The sequence below is a fragment of the Hyperolius riggenbachi genome, chromosome 3 (genome assembly GCF_040937935.1).
Source record: "Hyperolius riggenbachi isolate aHypRig1 chromosome 3, aHypRig1.pri, whole genome shotgun sequence".
Classification (NCBI taxonomy): domain Eukaryota; kingdom Metazoa; phylum Chordata; class Amphibia; order Anura; family Hyperoliidae; genus Hyperolius; species Hyperolius riggenbachi.
The window spans coordinates 424,542,846-424,561,413 of record NC_090648.1 but is presented as its reverse complement, the minus strand read 5'-3'; the positions used below and the strand labels follow the sequence as shown (position 1 = coordinate 424,561,413).

General features: G+C 45.8%; 1 protein-coding gene across 6 annotated transcripts in view; it reads left to right on the top strand.

Annotated features, from left to right (window-relative positions):
- The window catches only part of LOC137564137 (intestine-specific homeobox-like), a 974,377-nt gene that overhangs the window by 656,685 nt on the left and 299,124 nt on the right, over nt 1-18,568 (top strand). The window contains exon 1 of one of the 6 annotated variants that reach the window (XM_068277571.1): nt 1,459-1,504. The exons of the other annotated variants lie outside the window; for them this stretch is intronic. The gene's annotated coding sequence lies outside the window, so the exon portion shown is untranslated. Of the gene's footprint in view, nt 1-1,458; nt 1,505-18,568 lie in introns of those variants that run through there. 6 annotated transcript variants of the gene reach the window in all.

Below are 18,568 nucleotides of genomic sequence, written 5' to 3'. Positions count from 1 at the left end.
CAGCCACCCTGCACCCACACTCATCCTACAGCCAGTCCCAATTACCCTGCATTCTGACCCAGCCACCTTGACCTGCACCCTGATCCAGCCACCCTGCACCCAGACCCACCCTGCAGCCGGACCCAGCCACCCAGACCCAGTCACCCTGCACCCAGACTCACCATGCAGCTGGTCCCAGTCACCCTGCAGCCTGACCCAGCCACCCTGCACCCAGACCCAGCCACCCTGCACCCAGACCCACCCTGCAGTTGGACCCAGCCACCCTGCACCCAGACTCAGCCACCCTGCCCCAGTCACCCTTCATCTAACCACCCTTCAAGGGAAAAAGAAGTGGGGGGGGGGGGGGGGCACACTTTTAGTGTTTGCCATAGGCACCATATTACCCAGATACGCCTCTGGTTAAGAATGAATTATCTCCAGGTCAGGTGTTCTGCAATGCAACTAAGGGCAAAAACTGCACCAACAAGATCCTGTGCCAAGACAAAGAAACTGAGATTACACAGGCAAATGTGTGAATTCCCTACAGACCATTGGACAGCATGGTGATGTAGTGAATAGCAATCTCGGCTTGCAGCACTGGGTCCTTAGGACAAATCTCAGCTAGAGCACTATCTGCAAGAAGTTTATATATTCTCTCCATATTGGATTGGGTTTCTTCCAGGCACTCTAGTGTCCTCTAACATCCCAAAAACATACAGATAAGTTAATTGGCTTCCCCATAAATTGGCCCTAGACTACGATGGACACATGACTATCATTGGGATTAGATTGTGCCCCCTTCTGAGGGACAGTTAGCGACAAGACTATATACTCTGTAACGCACTCCGGAAGATGTCAGCGCTATATCAATACTACTACATAATAATAAAAATATAGACCTGCTTTCATCTTCTCTGCCCAAATGTATTATTGGCGCAGTGCTGGAAGTCCATTCATTTGAATGAATTGTTCTCTGGTCCAAGACAGTTAGGTGCCAGGAAGATCAAGGTAAAAACAGCTACATTCACTTTCCTGAGCCGCTGGTCTATCGCAATCTGATCCATGACTGGGCAGTAAAATGTTTTCGGCAGGCACTTTTAGGTGCTTCACACATACAATATTTCTGTTGTGTATTTTTCCGCTGGCCCAGAGTTCAGCTTCAAATTAAGTTAGAGACAAGGTGGCCGTGAGTGCACAAAGGTAGCTATATCATGGATTGTACCCATAACCTTCAAATCAAGATAAAAATTCTTGGAGCTCCGGTTGCTGGCAAGAGATAAAACATTCAACAAACCATTTAACTCACTAAAAAGAAAAACCATCACAGCACACAGGATGGATGACCTCTGTCCCCTTTTCCCTGTGTAGGCACAACGAGGTTTCAGCAGCCAATCACGGGTTATGTATCCCAGGACACACAAACGCTCGTTGCTCAGCGCCCTCAGGCTGCACGTTCTTCTGGGATCGGCAGCCTCTCAGACAGTGAGCTTTGAAAACAACAAGTGCCCAGGGACAGGTTCTGAGAGTAAGATATATGGCATGGAGTCAACAGCGTTTCCGCATAATGGCTTTCATGGCGTGATGTATGTATTTATTAAAACCGTGCTGAATGGCCCAGGGCAGCTGACTAAGCAGAGCCTGCTTGCATTTGTGTGTGCTGATTTCTACCATACCTCTCTCAGCTGGAAGTTTCATATCACCAGCCTGTCTGATTGATTTTGTAAGGCAATTAAAGGGAGCGTACGGGGTGAGGCAGTGTTGAAAAACAATTACAGGTTGGTTTTATGCTTGCCATCCCGTATTAGCAGGTCAGCCCTGATGGAGGCAGCACGACATTACAAGAGGTCTCACAAGTGGTCAGCAGGAGGGAGATGGACATTGTCACCTGTCGTTCTGCTCCCATCTCTCTTGGGAAACAGAATATCATAAGAGAGAAAGAAAATATGCCACTATGTACAGGGTACTGTAGCCACTTTGAGAAGTTTGATCTATTATGCCACTGTACGTATCTCCTAACTGAATGATAAGGGACACTTGCTGCAAAAATATTTAGGCATGGAACACACACACCCTGCAACGCTTCCAGTTATGAGGAATAGAGAAGTCAAAGTCGATCTTAGATCATTTCATTGATGCTGCAATAGTTCCATAAAGGTTGATAACAGACATGCCCATCAAATTCAACCTTTTGAGCCTCACTACATCACCACAAGGGCAGAAGCTCTGTGGATGGATAAAGACATCACCTGCCCATGCCTATTAATGGGTGCATGAAAAGAGGGCCCGGATGAATAACAAATCGGTGCTGGTGGATAACGAAATCTCAATAACGATAAACATTGTTAACAAAATTGGCTAATGATAAATACTGTTTTAAAACAGACGGGAGATGAAAAAAAAACATATATTAACTTAAAAAATCATTACATAATTCTACAATGCAGCTTAACCTAACTCTACTCTCACACAGAACCCTCCTCTAGTGGTGCCTAACCCTAACCACCCCCCTGGTGGTGCCAAACCCTTAGACCTCCCTGGTGATGCCTAACCCTAACCGACGCTCTGGTGGTGCCTACCCCTAACCACTCACTGGTAGTGCCTAACCCTAAACAACCCCCCGACCCTGTGGTGCCTAACCCTAACTCCCCCTCCCTGGTGGTGCCTAAAGGCCCATACACACGTCGGATTTTTATAAACGACGGGTCGTTTGGACATCCCGTCGTTCAGTCGTCCGGACGTCAAATTGGGCGTGTGTACAGTCCGTCGTTCAGGTGATAAGACTGGTCTTGAGCGATCCACTAGGCGAATCGCTCAAGACCAGTCTTATCACCTGAACGACGGACTGTACACACGCCCGATTTGACGTCCGGACGACTGAACGACGGGACGTCCAAACGTTTAAAAAAATCTGACGTGTGTATGGGCCTTACTCTAACCTCCTCCCTGCACAAACACCCTTACACACATAGAAATGATAACATAATTGAAAACGTAAAATCTGTACATACAAACAATATAATATGACAAAAACTATAACATTGCAAGTTTCTAAAACGATAACATATTTCAAAAACTTTTTTTCTGCTTTGGGCGCTGTATTAACGATTAATGCATTAGCATCTATGGCCGTGCCTTTTTCATCCACCTTCCGCCTGTGCCCTGTTTTCCTTCTACCCTATGGAGTGGGGCCGAACCTCCGATTTTAGGTTCGCGAACCGGGTTCGCGAACTTCCGTGTAAGGTTCAGTTCGCGTAAAAGTTCGCGAACCGCAATAGACTTCAATGGGGATGCGAACTTTGAAAAAAAAAATTATGCTGGCCACAAAAGTGATGGAAAAGATGTTTCAAGGGGTCTAACACCTGAACCCCCAGGTGGAGGAGTGGGATACATGCCAAAAGTCCCCGGGAAAAATCTGGATTTGACGCAAAGCAGCGTTTTAAGGGCAGAAATCACATTGAATGCTAACTGACAGGCCTAAAGTGCTTTAAAGAGACTCCGTAACAAAAATTGCATCCTGTTTTTTATCATCCTGCAAGTTCCAAAAGCTATTCTAATGTGTTCTGGCTTACTGCAGCACTTTCTGCTATCACAGTCTCTGTAATAAATCAATGTATCTTTCCCTTGTCAGACTTGTCAGCCTGTGTCTGGAAGGCTGCCAAGTTCTTCAGTGTTGTGGTTCTGCTATGAATTCCCCATTCCAGGCCCGTCTATGCACACTGCCTGTGTATTATTTAGATTAGAGCAGCTTCTCTCTTCTCTCTTATCTTTTACAAGCTGGATAAATCGTCCTCTGAGCTGGCTGGGCTTTTACATACTGAAGAATTACAGACAAGGGCAAAGCTGTTTGCAGGAGAAAAAAGAGCAGCCTGAAACTTCAGTGCATTAGAACTGCAGGGAGAAAGAAACACACAAATGATCTCTTGAGATTCAAAAGGAAGGCTGTATACAGCCTGCTTGTGTATGGTTGTATTTTCTATGTGTGGACATACAGTACATCAACCTACTTCCTGTTTTGGTGGCCATTTTGTTTGTTTATAAACAAACTTTTTAAAACTGTTTTTTTTAAATATTCTTTATTTAACAACTTTTTATAACATATAACACACAGTCACATACTATGTATAAAAGCAAGGAACATAGGCAATGGTCAACTGTCAGTGCCGACCTGATAATAGTTGCATCACAGTATGGACAAAAGACAGGCATAAGTTTATCCTTATGAAATAGATCAGGCAGAGAGCAAGTGTATTAGCTACACCAGTAACCAAAAAACCACATGGCTGCCCCCATGTGTACTCAGGTGGGACCTCTAACCTATGCTCCCCATAGGGGAAAATTCGAAACTTGGGTGGGTCCGGGGCCCTTAGGGAACACACTCCCAGACCCTGCCTTTTATTAAGAAAAAGTAAGACCTAGAGGTTCAAGCTACATGGTGAAACATTTTAGCCTGAAGGGAGACAGAAGGGATTACATCCCTCTGGCCCGGAGCTTCTCTACTTATACAATACAAGTAACAGAAGAGACGAAGAAAGTCTCTAGAGAGGGGAAGAATAGGAGAAAAAAGAGAAGACAAAGAGAATAAGGAAACAGGAGTGTAAACTCGCAGCCATTTAAGAGTCAGTAGGGTAGTGTGCGAAAACCTCTGTGAAGGGCGGGGAGGGGGGAAGAGAGAGCAGGGCCCATGAAGCTTTTCGTCTGAATACGTCTCAATGTCCACGTATGCCAACCCCCCGATTTTTATTGAATAAAAGGATTAACCAGTCCCTCTAGTGTGTGTGTATTGTGCGAACTCATCTGTTTCCTCGTATTCATGCCAGGGGGCCCATGTACGGCTAAACTGCTCCTCCCTATCATGAATGGACTGGGTAAGGTTCTCCATCCTTTTGAGATGTTGCACCTCCAGTAGCCACTCCTGGACTGTAGGCGCGGATGTAGATTTCCAGTGCCGGGCAATGAGCAGCCTAGCAGCATTTATCAAGTGTTTGGATAATGATTTTTTATATCTGCTCAAGCTTCTGGGGGTGTTGTGTAACAGATAGTATGATGGATCCATAGAGGGTTCTACTCCAGTAATCTTGGACATTATTGTCTTCACAGACTCCCAATATGTGGAGAGGCTTGGGCAGCTCCAAAAAATATGTAGGAACGTCCCCATCTGTAGCCCGCATCTCCAGCAAAGGGGGCTTACTGAGGGAAATATTTTATTGAGTTTATCGGGCGTACGGTACCATTGTGAGAATAGCTTGTAGCCTGATTCCTGTATATGAGCAGCCACAGATGTCTTTTGGGCAAGAATAGTCACCTTTTGCCATTGGGAGTCAGAGAAAACAGTGCCCAATGTCTCCTCCCACCTAGAACGCAAATATAAAGCAGATTCTCCATAGGAAGATAACATCATATAAATCTGGGATATGCTTCTGGTGATATAGCCTTCACCAGAACATAGTGCCTCGAATTGTGATAGATTACGGGAAAGTTGTTGTCTAGATCCCAGACTCAAGAGGAAGTGTCTAAATTGTAGTAGGGGCCAGCCATCTAGTAAAGGGTTTTTCCTCTGAGCCCTAAGAGGACCCAAATCCAGCCATCTCCCGTCTTTCAGCAATTGACCCGCTCTTAAGGTTTGGCTCCCTCGCCAGTGTAAGTATGCCCTCTTGCACATACCTGGAGGGAATCCAGGATTATCTAATATTGGTATTAAGGGCGAAGGGAACTCAGACAAAAGGCCCTTCTTGTTGTATTTAGTGAATAGGTGCAATGTGTGAGAGACCAAAGGGTATGTAATGCCCGATACAACGGCCCTATCTGGAGCCCATGCCAGATGTTTCAGTGAAGGGTGCGATAGATCATGTTCCATTGTGACCCATTGTTTGAGAGAGTCATGCCTGTGCCAGTCCACAATCCGCACCAGAGTCGCCGCTGCATGGTAGAACTGTAGATTGGGGATGGCCAGTCCTCCTCTCTCCTTGGGGAGAATGGATACGGAGTATCTCAGTCTCGGGGGCTTACTCTGCCAGATGAAACGTTGGAAACATTGTCTAATTTCTTTAAAATAGGTAGCCGGCACTGCCACAGGAAGGGTCTGGAACATGTAAAGGAAACGAGGGAGCAGGTTCATTTTTATTATATTAATACGCCCGAACCAAGAAAATTTAGAGACATCCCATCGCTGTAAGTCTGTTTTTACCCTAGCTAAGAGCGGCTTATAATTAAGCTGTAATATATCGTCGGGGTTACTAGGAATTTTAGTGCCAAGGTATGTTAAGGCCCGGGCTGACCATCTAAATGGAAAGTTCACTTCCAGCCTCTGTTGGAGTTCCGGGTCTATATTGATATTCAGCGCCTCGCACTTGCTGAGATTAATTTTGAAGTTAGACAGTTGACCATATCTATCAAATTCTTTCAGTAGGTTTGGTAGGGAAATATGGGGGCTGGTCACATAAAAAAGCAAATCATCTGCATAGGCAGCGATTTTATGTTCTGCAGATGGCAGATGGAGGCCACAGATATCGCCATTAGCGCGTATAGTCCTTAAAAGAGGTTCTAGGGTGAGGGCAAATATGAAAGGGGAGAGCGGGCAGCCCTGGCGAGTTCCGTTTGTGATAGGGAACGGATCTGACATTTCGCCATTAATTTTGATACGTGCTGAGGGTTTTGAGTATAAGGCCATAATATATGAAAGCATGGATTGGGGTAATCCGATATGCTTTAAGGTGTTCTGGATAAAGTCCCACTGGACCCGGTCAAAGGCCTTCTCCGCATCCGTGGAAAGAAGCATCATCGGTGAGCCCTTTGACCGAGCCCAGTGTATCGCCCCCAGTGTCCGTATCGTGTTATCCCTAGCTTCACGTGTTGGGATGAAACCGACCTGGTCGTAATGGACCAGTTTTCCCATGAAGGGGGACAATCTGTTTGCTATGATCTTCGCGAATAGCTTGAGGTCAATATTCAGCAGGGAGATAGGGCGATAGTTAGAACAAAGCGAGGCGTCTTTACCTGCTTTATGAATGACTGTAATATGTGAGAGCAGCATATCATTCGGGAAGGACGTGGGGTTGGTTTCATCAGAGAGTGAGTTGTAGGCTTTCAGTAGGTATGGGAGTAGTAAGTCCGGGTAATGCTTATAGTAGTCAAGCGGGAACCCATCGGGGCCTGGGGCTTTGCCAGTGGGTGTTTGGGAAATTGCTATTTTTAGCTCTTCAATAGAAATAGGGTCTGCGATTTCCTTAATCTCATCCTCTGACAGTGCCGGCATCTGGGACTGGGTTAAGTAATCTTTTAGTTTGGATAACTGTGTAGCTCGGGGGGACCCGGGGGACTCCACCGAGATATTGTACAGAGTTGCATAGAATTTTTTAAAGATTCTAGCTATAGAGGCTGTCCTATGGTGTTTGACTGAGGCAGAGTCGTTGATATGTGGGATGTAATTTGCAGCTTGTTGCTTTCTCAGGGCCCTAGCCAGTAGGGTACTACATTTATTTCCATACTCGTAGTAATATCTTTTGCAGCGTTGTGCAGCATGTCGTGCCCTGGAGAATAGTAAGCTCTTCAGTTTCTCCCTTTCGGTTTTCAAAGCATCCAAGACTCCACTAGGAGGAGAGTTTCTATGAAGCAGCTCCAACCTACGTAGTTCTAAGAGAGATTTTTCTATTGCTTCATTCTGCGCCCGTTTCTTCCTACTCCCCTCCTGGATAAGGATTCCCCTGATAACACATTTATGTGCTGCCCAAAGTGACATTGGTGACATATCTTCTGTGTTATTGGTATTGAAATACCGCTCAATGGCGCCTCTTACTCTCCCGCTCACCTCCCTATCTTTTAATAGAGATGTGTTTAGGCGCCAATTCATTGGACCCCTCCTCTTCTCCAGAATAGAGAAAGATATTGTTGCAGCCGCATGATCCGAAATTGTTCTCGTACAGATGTCTGCCTCAACAATCTCTGATAGCAGGTTGTGTGAGGAGAAAATGTAATCAATACGCGAATAAAGATTATGGGGATGTGAGAAAAAGGTATATTCGCGACTAGACGGGTTCAGAATACGCCACGGGTCTACTAACTGACGTGCCTGAAGCGCTAATTTACATCTCTGGATGAGTCTATGTGGGATGGTGGATCTACCAGTGGAGGAGTCCAATGAAGGGTCCAGCGCCACATTCAGATCTCCGCCTATGATCACACTGCCTTCAGCGAAAGCGTCAAGTTCAGTTAGGAACTTCTCAAGAAATGTATACTGTCCCGAATTTGGGGCGTAGAAAGTGCCAAGTGTCACTTTTCTTTGATTGAGTATGCCCTTTAATAGGTGGAACCGCCCCCCCGGGTCTGAGAACTGCTGAATTTGGGTTAGGCAGACCTGTCTAGAGAGAATGATTGCCACACCTTTCGTCTTGGTGTCAGGGGAATTACTTAGGAAAACCTGTGGAAATCTTGAATTACCAAATCTGGGGTGATCTGTACCTCTAAAGTGTGTTTCCTGGAGGAACGCTACCTGTATTCTGGACCTGTGTAATTCAGAAAGAAGGGCTGAACGTTTTTCGGGGATGTTTAGCCCATGGACATTGAGCGTCATAATCTTAAGTGATGCCATAGTCCCCCCATCTCCCCCGCCCCCCCCCGCCCGACACTCCACTCCCTGGCAACGAGCACACTCAGAAAAGAAAGGATAGGAAAAAGCACAAAAAAGGAAAAGGAAACATTTTGGGGTAAATGCCCCAACGAGTATGGAACTTGGAGTATAAGCTCCAACAACCATACCACCCATGTTAGGTCAGACCATCGTCCCATCGACAGGGAGGATGACTTTCTGACGCCGACCATAACGGGGAAAGGGAGGAGAAGGTCCATACTCACCCAGACCACTCTTCCCTCACCCCCGGCCACGAGTCATTATAGAGCACAATCAATACTAAACCATATTATTATTCTTATTGTGATAATTAGGAAAAATCCACTCTGCATGTCGGAGCCCCCACATATGTAGCCGGGCGTCCATCAACAGTACCCGTAACTAACCCGCTTTAGTCTCCCCTGCTCCTCCTTCTCGGATAGCCCCATGTTCCTGATCTCATTTGGTCTTTCTGCCCCCCCGACGCAGATGAGGAGTAAGCTACGTGTATTCTTATGATTTCCCCCTCCCCCAGCAGGAACAAGGGGCAGGTAATTAAGAGGAAGATCTAACCGCCTCCCAAAGCTCCCCAGCTCCCGTTTGCCTGATTAAAACAGACAAACCTGCTAATAGAGAGTGGGAGATATATCGCCACAAGGGGGAGGGTAGTGCGATATGCTATGTGAAAACGTGTAACTCTAAGGCTATGGCACAGGAAAGAAGGCTGTTAGTCGCGACGTGCTCTAATACTCGCTTAGAGTTCTCCCCTGGCTCAGCCCGAGGGACACGTCACATCATCTAATAGCAGTGCATCCCAGTAGGAAGCATACATTCAAGGTAGGACTGTAGCAAATCCCGGCAGAGCTGAGATATTAAACTTTTGCCAATGAGTGCCACAGATATCACCACCCACGTATGTATACCTATATATATATATATATATATATATATACCCCCACTCCCAAACGAAAGCACCCATATATACATACAGACACCATAACTGCAAATATCACCTAAAGTAAAAATACATCTTGAAAGAGCTGTAGCTACTGAGAAGAGCCGCCGACGGGGCTCCTGTGGAAATCCGCTGAGTAATAAGTTCATAGAACCCATGATATAGAGTACACATTCTCTAATGAGGAACAGGGCAAGTATAGTCAATATGACTTAAACCTTAGAGGGCTATGGGGAGGCAGTAGCTGCGGGCCCCGTCACAGGGCTACCTCCCACAGAAGGGCATCCCACCGTGCGCTCTCCCCACCCAAAACCAGCGTAACATTACAGCAATACCCCCTGGGAAAAATATGCTCCATCTAACCGAGATGCAGAGGCATGGTAGTAGGGGCACCACGTCCCCCCGGATAAAGCAAAATTGGTCCCAGAGGGCATACCGCAGAACTGTATTGGGTTCAAAAACCTCTGCACGGGGAAAGGGAGGGCCAGCGCAGGGGGCCTGAGAATCGAGTTGTAATATAATAGCGGGGGACCCTCGGGGCACAGTTGCAGAGGGGGGCCTCCTAGGAGGCCTTCGGTGAGATAATGAAGTAGATCCTCGAGGAATTATCCTATGGGAAGGCAACCGCTGGGGGGGAGATCCCCTTAGGGGAAAGTACTTGCATAGTATCAGGCGAGCCTGTCACGAGGGCTCTGGCTATTGAAGCATCGTCAGGCTTGCCAACCTCAGGATGTAGAATCGAGTATATGAGGAGGCATACTTTCACGGGGCAGGGAACATGAGGGCCGACCAGGGGCAACCAGGAAGCAATAAAGTCACTGAAGAACAGGGGATGACGGGTCAGGACAGGTACTTATCATGTTCAGATGAGCAGAACGTTCCTCGGCAACTGTGGGGCCATCACGCAAGAAGACATGAGAGGGTTCACGAGGTGTCGTCTGCAGCAGGGCGCTGTCCGCGCTGACGCTGTGGTTTTGTAAAATCCAGGAGATCTGGGTCCCATTCTGGAGCAGCAACCGCAGTAATGTCGAGTTTGTTGAAGAATTCAGTGAGCTCTCGCGGGTGCTTTAGGGTGGAGGTGATGTTCCCCAAGTGAGCCTGGAGCTGAAATGGGAATCCCCATCGGTACGAGGCTCCCGCTCGTTGTAGAGCTTGTAAGACAGGCTTTAGAGCTTTACGCTGTATTAGAGTTGAGGGTGCCAGATCTTGGAACAGTGAGATTGTAGCCCCATCAAAATCGATGGATCCCGCCGTTCTCGCCGCTGCCATAATCATATCTTTCAGAGCGAAATCATGAACTCTGCAGATAACATCTCTGGGCGGTTCAGAGCCCCGCGGGATAGGTCGCAGAGCCCGGTGAGCTCGATCTAGTTTAAGTTCCTCTGTAGGCTGCCGATCTAGCAGGCCATTGAAGATTCCTTGCAGGGTAGGCTGAAGATCCTCTGCCCTGGTAGCTTCCGGGAGGCCCCGCACCCGAATATTATTTCGGCGGCTCCGATTCTGCAGGTCCTCTATCTGCGAGCGGAGTAGGCTATTTAGGAGCTGTTGTCGGGCTTCCTTCTCCTTGAGTGCTGTCACTTCAGTCTGGAGATCAGATGTCTCCTTCTCTAATGTGATTACTCTCTGCGTCATGGAAGTGAGCTCGTCCCTAATGGAGGCTATCTCCTCCCTAGTGGAGCTCACAATTCTTTCTGTCTGGAGCTGCATATCCAGCTTTGTTGGCATGCCTCTCAAATAAGCCCATATTTCATCCAGGGCATTGCCCTTCTCAGAGGTGCCCGGTGAGCTGGAGGGAGAAGAACCTACAGTCTGGGAGGCAGCCATCTTGGAAGTAGTGCTGCGGGTGGAGGCCGGGGAGAAATATTGCTCCAGCGTGTCCTTACCCTTCTTTTTCTCTCTTTTCTTTTCAGCTTTCTTGGCAGACTTGCTTGCCATGCCACCTCCGACAAGCGGTGAGCGGAATCCAGGGTTTAGTGGTGCATATAGACTAAAAAGGGCTTACACGTGGCCGGGAGCTTCAGGGAGACACGTCTTCACGCGACCATTGCACGCTCCGCCCCCTTTAAAACTGTTTTTAACCACTTTTAATGCGGCGAGGAGCGGCGAAATTGTGACAGAGGGTAATAGGAGATGTCCCCTAACGCACTGGTATGTTTACTTTTGTGCGATTTTAACAATACAGATTCTCTTTAAAACATCTTGCATGTGTATACATCAATCAGGTAGTGTAATTAAGGTACTGCTTCACACTGACACACCAAACTCACCGTGTAACGCACCGCAAACAGCTGTTTGTGTAGTGACGGCCGTGCTGGAATGGTGCGCACCATGGCGAGAGTGCAGTGGCGGGTTAACTGAACAGGAATACAGTGGCGGGTTCACTGAACAGAACAGGTATGCAGTGGCGGGTTCACTGAACAGTACAGGTATGCAGTGGCAGGTTCACTGAACAGGTATGCAGTGGTGGGTTCACTGAACAGAACAGGCATACAGTGGCAGGTTCACTGAACAGAACAGGTATGCAGTGGCGGGTTCACTGAACAGAACAGGTATGCAGTGGTGGGTTCACAGAACAGGTATGCAGTGGCAGGTTCACTGAACAGAACAGGTATACGGTGGCGGGTTCACTGAACACAACAGGTATGCAGTGGCGGGTTAACTGAACAGGTATACAGTGGCGGGTTCACTGACCAGAACAGGTATGCAGTGGCGGGTTCACTGAACAGAACAGGTATACAGTGGCGGGTTCACAGAACAGGTATGCAGTGGCAGGTTCACTGAACAGGTATACAGTGGCGGGTTCACTGAACACAACAGGTATGCAGTGGTGGGTTTACAGAACAGGTATGCAGTGGTGGGTTCACTGAACAGGTATGCAGTGGTGGGTTCACTGAACAGGTATGCAGTGGTGGGTTCACTGAACAGGTATGCAGTGGTGGGTTCACTGAACAGGTATGCAGTGCTTTGTTCACAGTACAGGTATGCAGTGGTGGGTTCACAGAACAGGTATGCAGTGGCAGGTTCACTGAACAGGTATGCAGGTATCCAGTGGGCTCACTGAACAGAACAGGTATCGTGGGCTCACTGAACAGAACAGGTATGCAGCCAGGAACAAGCTAAGCCTAACTAATCTTTCCCTATGAGAGACAGTCTGCAGCAGCTCGCCCTACTCTCACTAACGCAGGCACACGAGTGAGCGTAATGGCCGCCGCTGCCTGCCTTTTATTAGGGGGGGAGTGGCTCCAGGGGCTAGTGTAGCCTAATTGGCTACACTGGGCCTGCTGACTGTGATGTAGAGGGTCAAAGTTGACCCTCATGGTGCATTATGGGGCGAACCGAACTTCCGCAAAAGTTCGCCTGCGGGACCCGAACGCGAACCACTGAAGTTCGCATGGAACCGTTCGCAGGCGAACCGTTCGGCCCAACTCTACTACCCTATTAATCATAGCTGTGGATGCCCGTCAAGGCAAGGAAAGCATCCAAGCCACTTTAAATTCAAGTGTAGAAATTGCCATAACTACTTCCTATGGTAAGATACTCCACATCTTAACCACTCTCACTAAGTGTTAAGAACCCTTTTCGAAATAGGTGGTAAAATCCCCTTTCCTCTCCAGCTGTTAAGCAACTACAAGTCCAACAATGCATTGCAGGAGTCTGACACTCACAGTCATGATTCATAAAGGCAAGTGCATTGTGGAACTTGTTGTTCCTCAACAGCTGGAGAGCCAAGTTTGCAGATTACTGGTATACACCAATATAATTGGTGACAAAATACAGAATCGATACAAAATACAGAATTGGTAATTAGAGTGACAAAAATTACAGGACTAACAAAATGTGTAATCAATTCCAAGACACAAAAGGTGGAGAGAGCCCTGCCCTTCCAAGATTTCAGTTTATGTCCTTTGTACAGAACTATGGATAAAAAGCTAATTTGCTAGGATTTTACACTGCCTTTGGATGTATGTATATGTGTTAATCAGGCTATATCTAAGTCCTTTTTCTCCAAGTTAAGTAATAGCAAAAAAAACTCACTAAAAACACATTACACTTTAACATAAACAATGCAATAATAAAGAGGCTGCATGTAAGTATAAATACTTCTAACAACTAAAGGCCTCTTGCACACTGCAAGTGATTCCGATTCAGATTCTGCTTTTTAATCAGTTTTTACATCCGATTCAGATTCCGATTTGCAGTGTGCAGGGAGAAAACTGCAAATCGGAATCTGAATCGGATGTAAAAACTGATTAAAAAGCGGAAACTGAATCGGAATAACCTGCAGTGTGCAAAAGGCCAAACTCTGCTGTAAGCATAGAGGTAAGGGATCTGATATTGAGAAGCAGCCTAAGTAAACCAGCCCCCGTATGCCACTGCCCTCTCGGGGACAGCTGCTTGCTACCACAACCATTCCCTCATTGAAGACCTTGTTTAACCGAGGAGTCCGCACCGAGGCAAAGACCTCACCAATATAATCACCAACCTACCTCCGGAGGCCTTACCCCTTCAGCTGCAATGACAAAACACAGGAAAAACGCTGACAGTAAACAAACACCAATAAAACAATAAAGATAATAGGTTGTATGGGCGTGGCTTCCTAAACTTCCAAAAACTTCCTGGCTTCTATGACTCCTCCTCATCCTTTTATATACTTTCTCCCAGCTCCTGCCCAATAAGTTACAGGCCTGGGAAGACTTCACCCTGTCTCACAAACTTAACCCTTTCCTGTCTATCCTCACTCAGCCAGCCCTTTCCTGATGAGCCCTCCCTAAATCGTTTCCCTCCTCGGTACAGGCCTTACTGGATGAGTGCTTATCTGATCACTCAATTTTTTAAATGATTGGTTTGATTCTCACTTCACACTGCTGGGCACTACTGTGGGGATTGGGGACTTTGCATCCCCTTGCAAGGCACGCCTACCTATTGGTGACAGGCATAGCTGTGCTGGTAAATAGACCAGGACACTATTTTACATTGGGATGGCTGCACATTTAGGTTATGTTCAGAGGTGCATTGCATGCAACACACAGATGACGTGCAGTGCTGCTTTCCCATTCCGTTGTGTTGCTTTCCTGCTGTTACAGGGTGTGTAAACCTAGCCTAAAGGGGAAGCTGCTAAATATGTGGTGGCTGTTATTAGGAAATCTGCAGTTCCTGGGAGTGCTGCATATGGAAAGGGCACTATTTCTGTACATGAAAACTGGAAAGTTGGTCAACACAAAACAGCTGGCCAATGGGAGTTAGATGTTTAGATCTGGTCCTAACCTCTCCCATATTAAAAAGGTGAGTGGTCGTATTATCCATATTCCTCCACCCCAGCCTTTCACCCATACAGAACAGTAAGTGGAAGGGCGAGAGGCAGTCATCTCCATGCCCCTATTCTCACAGAACAGCATGTGCCATACACTCTTCCTAAAGACACTGCACTCCAATATTTCTGTCCACTTCTCTGACTATTATAACAATAAATGTTAATAACACCCCTATAACTTTAGTTCCTAAAACACGGTGCTTAGGTGTAATACTTGACTCCTCTCTCTCCTTTATTCCTTACATTCACTCCCTAACCAGCTCCTATCATCTCCAACTCAAAAACATATCTCACATCTGACCTTTTCACACTCAGGACACGTCTAAAATGTTAATACATGCTCTTCTTATATCACATATGGACTATTGTAACATACTACTCCATGGACTACCAACTCATAGATTTGCACCTAGAGGTGGGACAAGATCCTTCAGCACCCAAGGCTGAGACAGCAAAGTGCGCCCCCCCATCCCTCCCACCCCAGCCATCACACACTGATTGCTATTACACTAAGAGGTGCCCCAGGGCCCCCAACCCCCCCAACACCTTAATCACTACTTATCTGGCTTGCAGTCGCTGCCATGTATCACCTTTTCTTATTTCTTTCTGCTTCAAACACAATTGGGAATGACAGCTGAATGAATTGTGCACCCCCTCCTACACGGCGCCCTGAGGCTGGAGCCTCTCCAGCCTCTGCCTCGGCCCGGCCCTGTTTGCACCTCTCCAGTCTGTGCTGAACCTTGCTGCTCCTCTCTGCCAAGCTCTTCATTGGCTATACCAATTATCAGAGTCAAACTCTTAACTCTAAATTACAAAGCTCTGCACAATTGCTCTCTTTTGTACACCTCCTCACTTGTTTCCAGATGCCAACCCAATCGCAACCTCAGATCTGCACATGACCTTCTATTGTCCTCTTCTTCTAGTATCACCTCCACGCATTCACGTATACACGATTTTGCACGTGCTTCACCCCTCCTGCTTGTAGCAGAAGCAGTGTTGTTCAGGATTGGGCTTGCTCCTGTGCACATTTCTGGCATTATCTGCTGCAGCACTAATTGGTGAACGGGAATCTATGTTTCCTGAGCTAATTAGATTGATTTTTACCATTAAAAATACTTTTATTTTCTCAGTTCATATTGAAAAATACACTCTGTAGCATTATTTTAGAATCAAATATCTTCACCATAAATTGTAATAGGAACATAATCTAAGTTTTGTGATAAGCGGTAAGAATAGCCAAACAAAATTTGTGCTTTTTATCTACAGTAGAACTTTTTAATTTTAAACTGGATTTGGTCAAGCTGAGAAAGAAGGTGTTTTTTCTGTTTTCCTTTTTTTCCCATTAAAATTCATAGAAAACAAAAAAAAATTGTTCAACGTAAAAAATGGCATACAATGAAAGCCTAGTTTGTCTTGAAAAAAACTATATATGTTTCATTTCTGTGTCATAAGTAGGGATAAAGTTATTTCTGATTAAATAAGGACATAGCTAAACTGTCAAAACTGCTCTGGTCAATAAGTGGGAAACAAGGTCTGGAAGTTGTACTAGATAACCTTAAACACACTGCCTCTAGGTATGAATATTGTATACTACCCCACCTCTTGTTCTCCCCCATTTATTTTAGATTGTAAGCTTACAAGGGCAGGGCTCTCTAACCCTTTTGTGTTTTGGATTTCGTAACACATTTATTCATATTAATTATGTCACTGTTCTTACCGATTCTGTACTTTGTACTGATTATGTATTTTGTACCAACTCTGTATTTTGTATATTAGTCTATGTCATTATCTGTATTATTTTGTACCCCATGTTTGTTTCTTATTCTGTACAGCACCACGGAATATGTTGGCGCTTTATAAATCAATGATAATGAGGTGATGGCCCAACTCTAAAAGACTTGAGCCATAGATCATCACTAGAAGATTTTCTGAAGAGTTTATATTTATTTGGTGGGTGGATGTAAAAGAGAGGATCGAGCATTCAAAACTCACGGCAACTTTATTTAAAACAACAAACAAACAACAAAACAGGACAAGGAATGGTTATGGATTTTTGCCATCTGTGAGTCGGCCAGATTCATCAAGATGCTCAAACTCCCTCCCACTTCATCGATTGTGTATTTGTACTTATAATATAACAGTGCATTGTGGGAGTGATTGTAATTCTATTGATCCTAGTGTAGTAAATAGATATTGTATATTGTGGATGACCTCGTCTTTTCCCTGGGGGGAGCCGGTTGCTCATAAGGGAAAGTGATTTGTTTATCTCACACAAATTACTGAAGACTAACACACAGACAGCGTAGTTAGCACCAAATATTAGACTCAATCCATGAGAAGATAATGAGTTAGTTTTACGAAATCCATTATATGTTCATCTTTGTCTACAACACGTGGGTCAGCCACTCAGAGTAATCCATATCTCCACAGCCAGTCGCATTTTTAATCTTGGTTAATTATCTGTTCACTAGAGATGTCTTGAAAATAAGTGTACGATCAATTAAAGTGGGCACAAATATTTTTTTTTCCTAGTCCCATTTTGGCACTTGATGGAAAAGCTTGTTTATAGCTATGTAATAGCTCCTTGATTCCCTGATGTCAAGTAATTCACTTAGAACTTGTAATGCCTGGGGGTTATACTTTGACCACCCAGAGCAACAAGGCTGGTAGCTGAATAATGGAAGAGGCTACACAGTTTGCCCAGACTAACTGCAGCTCTAGGCTTCTGATATCGCTACAAATAACACACAATGGCAGCGCAGCGCGATGTTGAGCTGCCTTAGCGATAGCAAGCATTCAGACAGGTAGAAGACAAGACTATAGATTAGAGCGTAACTAGTAGCAACCGCAGCTCACCGTCACGTCCACAGAAGCAGAGAAGGCAGGCCAACAACAGTCACCAGCAAGCATCCACACAGGCAAGACTACAGAAAAGAATGTAACTAATAGCAACCGCAGCCTGTAGTTACGTTCCCAGAAACTAGAGTAGCAGGAACACTACCAGTCACCAACGTGGTGATGGCAGAATCCAAGCTATCAGGATAATGGATTTCACTGACCCACCGCGGATGCAGCGAACGTCCATCAGGCATGGAAACAAGGCAATACACAATAATACAGAAAAATAACAGTCGACTCAACTAATGGATAAATATATATTAGCAAGTCTGCATATATATTTATCAAGAAACTAGCTAAAGCACAAGTAATAAGGTAACATTAAACTACATCAACAGATCTATAACAGAATGACAAAGTGCCCAGCTGACCAGCGTACTGACCGCTATGTCGAGGCAAAGTCTAAAATGTGAGGCAGACTTTTATGCCAGCATCAACCAATGGATGCAAGCATGCAAATTTCCACACAGCTGAATGGTTATCATCCAATCCTGAGCTGGCTTGATTACCATTTGCTAGCTGGCTGTGAATGCAAAGGACTTTCATAAGAAATACATGCAATATTATGTAACCACATACATGCAGGAAATCCAGGGCTATCCGGCCACAGCCCAGCTGCAGCAAGCAACTGGTGGAATGATGACAGCATCCTGAGCTGCCCAGAACTGCAGAGCGATTGCAAATGACAATGAGACCCATTGCAAATGCACAACGGAATGCAAGCAGATAAGCCAGAACTGTCCGTTTGCAGCACTGCAACGGACAGAACACGCTACAGGAGGGATCCTGACAGAACTATTTAAACTTTGAAACTATTTGGTTA